Raw genomic sequence first — 4243 nt, 5'->3', positions numbered from 1 at the left:
GATCATGGACATACACGGGCTGAGCATACTCCGAGAGGTCTCTGACATGAACCTGGGTCCTTCTCACATAGGACTGACTTGCAGAGCACCATGTTTTACTGCTGTGCCTCCCTCCAGACCCTTTTTTTTTTTTTGACCTTTTTAAAATAATGTTGAGTTTTTTCTTGAGTGCAATTAGTTAAAATCTTATTTTGAGGTTTGCCTTAAAAACTTTACTAGGGCAGGTCTACACCATTAATCGAGTCTAATCTAACAAGATTATTCAAGCAATATCCTAGTGAGGATTCTACACCATGCCCTGTGTATTATAAAGTATTGTCATTCTTCAGTTAACTGTATGAGAGTCTTCAAAAAATTCATGGGAAACATTTTTTTTATGAAAGAACTGTACGTGGATTTCAAAGTATTTTTGCACCAAAATAAACTTGTGTTTAATTCCATTTTTCCTTGAACTTTCTTTCTTTTTCTTTTTTTTTTCCTTTTTTTAAGAGGTTTTTGCTGTAGGGCGCGTGTGCTCACTGGAAAGACAGAGAGACAGAAAGAGAGAAATCACCCCCCAGGGAGAATGGCCATCCCGCAATCCCTTCTCTTCCATTCTCCTCTCAGGATCCCGGGCATGCACACACACATGCCCGGTGTGAGTTTAAGCCACCAGTTCTGGGACTTGAACCATGGTTGACTATATGGGAGTCCAGCGAAATAGCCATTACACCAGCTGCTGGTCCCTTCCTTCAACTTTTGAAGTCCCCTCATATAAACTATTCCCAGCTCTATCTGAGCTTGAAAATTGTCCTACATTTATTTTTCTAGTGGTTCTTTCCTAGCATCACTTAGTTTTCTGTCATGCATGCAGAGAGCAACCATCGGTCAAAGATCTGAGAGAACTTTTGTTGATCTCGTTCTTTCTTTCAGCAATTCACTTCTATCCAGTATTATGCTGTGTAAATTTTAGACACGTTAGCCTCCCAAAGCTGTGATTTCTCTCTCCTCAACTCAACAAGACTTTGGCCTCTGTTTTGCCCACACATCCCCACCACCCACCCATGCTATGTTGAAGCCCGGAGCTTATCTCATGAGAAGGATATGTTTGTTTCTCTCAGAGACAAGAAACATGCATGTGCTGCCCATTTCTTAATGGCTAAAAACTATTTACCTAAAAGATAAGAAAATCTTCAGTTGATAAAACGCTTGCACATCCATGTTTACTGCAACATCATTTACAATTGCAATGATATTAAATCAACCCAAATACCCAAAAATAGAAAAGTGGACTGAAAAAAATGTGGCATGTATACTCTATGGAATACTATTTAGTCATAAAAAACAACAGGACCCTGACATCTGACAGAAAGTGTATGAATATGGAAGATTTATTGCAGAGTGAAGCAAGTCAGAATATGAAAGAGAGACATTGTATGTCTCCACTTAATATATACTGACTGTCCATACTCTCTGGCAGAAAATGAAAGACTGGAGGATATAGAAGCATGGACAATGTTACTGAAGACTATAGCAGGAAGGCAGGAGGTGGGGAATGATTAGAGGAAGGGGAGAAAAATAGAGAAACAAGACACTTAAGGGACACAGAAATGGAGAATTGTCTGTTGCCAATAATATGTATGATAATATCTTTAACTGGACTTATGTGTAGTGAATTTATGTTAGAAAAAAATTCATTTTATAAGCTGTGGTGATGTACAGTGATTGAATGTATCTAAAATTTTTGAAAATAACCATAAGTGTGGCATTGAACTTAATTAAATGCTTTTTATTATCAGTTAAAATAATCATGAAATTTTCTCCTTTAATTGATTAATATATTACATTTATAGATTTTTCTTAAGCTAAATCATTGTCTGCTCATGAGAAAAATCTACTTGATCACAATGAATTATTTTCAACACATATTTGGATTGAATTGACTGAATTTTTAATGGACTTTTTATATATAATGTCAAGAAATGCTTTTACAATTTCATTGCAGAACTAAGAAGACACTAATGTCTAAACTGAGTCAGACAATTTTCATTTTTTTCTTATTTTGTGAAACAAAATTTTAAAGATAAGAGCTACCTCTTTCCTAAAAGTTTTGAAGAATTTCTTTTGTTTGTCTCCTTCTCCAAGGAGAAGACTCAGCAGGCTACTTTCCCATAACTGGTGTATGCCATTGTGTTGAATGTCCTTCCACTTCGGTTAACCCTTTCTATTGTCAGGATGGACCATGTGTACCACCGAGGGCATATTATCTTATAGCAAGTCTGATTTGGTTGGAGGTGGGTGAGCCTAAACTCTGACTTGCAGGAGAACAGGTCCCCTCTCCATGTCCTGTCACTCTCTGGAGGTATCACACTTCAGTGAGGTGATTTTATATCAAATAGAAGACTTGTGTACATGAGTTCACTTTCACCATGGGGGCCACTTTGGTGTCTTGTGTACTGTGTTTCAATAAAAACTCCTTCAAGGCTGAAAAAAAAATGTTATTCATGCCCAGGATAGATAACTTTGGGGATTAAAAATCTCTAATGACTATTTAACTTACTTTGTGTGCATGTGTGTTATATACATACAAAAGTTCTTGTTCTTATTCAAAGGTTTCCATTTTATGTTTTTATAAATTGTGTAAATGAATGTATTTTTTATTTTCTACCCTCTTGAATTAAGTGGTTAATTCATTCTCCTTTATTTTTTCTTTGGATTTGAGAAATACATATAAAGCCAGATATATCATTTTATATATTACTTTATCTATGACCTTTAAATTGTATGTGGTATTTTCCTTTCTATTCAGTTTTAAGTATTTCACAATGTTTTTATGATTATCTCTTCTTTTCAAGGGCTATTCAAAAGCATGTTTTATTTTTTAGGTATGTACCTTTTTAGAAAGTACCCTTTCATTATTCATTATTGATTCCTAAATGTTTTGAGTCTTGAACTTAGAAGACAGTTTTTGTAATGTTAATCTTTTGAAATTTACTGAGGGTTGTCTGTTTGTATGTGTGTCCCCTACTATTTGGTTGATTTTTGTACAAATTCTATCAAGTGAATATTCTATAAAGAGAATGAGCTTTCTCTATGTTCTTTGTTTGAAGAGCTATGTATATTAAGAGCTAGGTAGATACAGTGTATATAGACAATATAGGGAAAAATATTTAAATTTGAGCTTATTGAATTTTACTATTTCCATTTCCTATTTCTTTACCTATATTTAATATGCTAATCATATCTATAACTGAGAATTATAGATTCAAATCTCTAATTACTATTGAATCTCATTCTCCTATCATTCTGCCTCTTATTTATATATGCAAATGTTTATATTCTTAGATTCTCTATACTTACTGATGTATTGCAGCATCTTTTTGTTATTTTCTTAAGTGTTATTTTGCTCTGATATTGTAATTAATATCTTTCTGTTGTAAGAAATACTAAGACACATGTTAATTTTTATTTTTATAGCAATAAATCTATCATTTTAAAAAATCATGTAAGTATATGTTATACTTTTTGGATTGTTATTATCTTCTTCATTGTCAAATTCCTTGTGTAAAGCTTCAGAGAGCCTTTTGTAATTCTCAGTGATTTTAGTGATTTTAGTGACCTTAGTGATTTTGCAATTTCTGTCATCATTTGATACATTTTTCCTTGATTTGAACTTATGCTTTCTGGTGAAAAAAAAAACATCTAAAAATGATTATACTTTATGGAACCAGCAGATGGTGGAAAGGTTATATGCTAGACTCCCATATGGCTGACCACAGTTCAAGTCCCAGATCTAGAGGCTTGAAACTCATGCCAGGTGTGTATGTGTGCATGCCCAAAAGTCCCTAGAGGAGAATGGAGGAAAAGGGATTGCAGCCTGGCCAACCGCCCAAGAGGGGTGATTTCTTGTTTTCGATCTCTCTGTCTTTCCAGAGAGGGCAGGCGCTCTGTAACAAAAACAAACAAACAAACAAACAAAAACAAAAACAAAACTCTCCAAAAAATTATTATACTTTACAAATGTAAATATAGAATACCATTGAATTAATCACTATTCTCTTTCCTTCAATTTTTGAGTATTCTGGTTTACTGAAGAAGTCATTTCCATCAGGTGGAACTACAAGTAGTTAAATTTTGGTCAAATATTTGGTAAAATACAAGTATAGAGAAGTTGGATAGATTTCTAAAAAATTATTTTTTGAACATTGCTAATTCCTAGTTGAACAAACTAGTACCGACAGTCTCTGCTGTTTACCAAGAAATC

The sequence above is a fragment of the Tupaia chinensis genome, unplaced genomic scaffold (genome assembly GCF_000334495.1).
Source record: "Tupaia chinensis unplaced genomic scaffold, TupChi_1.0 Scaffold148723_1, whole genome shotgun sequence".
NCBI classification, from domain to species: Eukaryota; Metazoa; Chordata; class Mammalia; order Scandentia; family Tupaiidae; genus Tupaia; species Tupaia belangeri.
Note: the sequence above shows the minus strand (reverse complement) of the source record.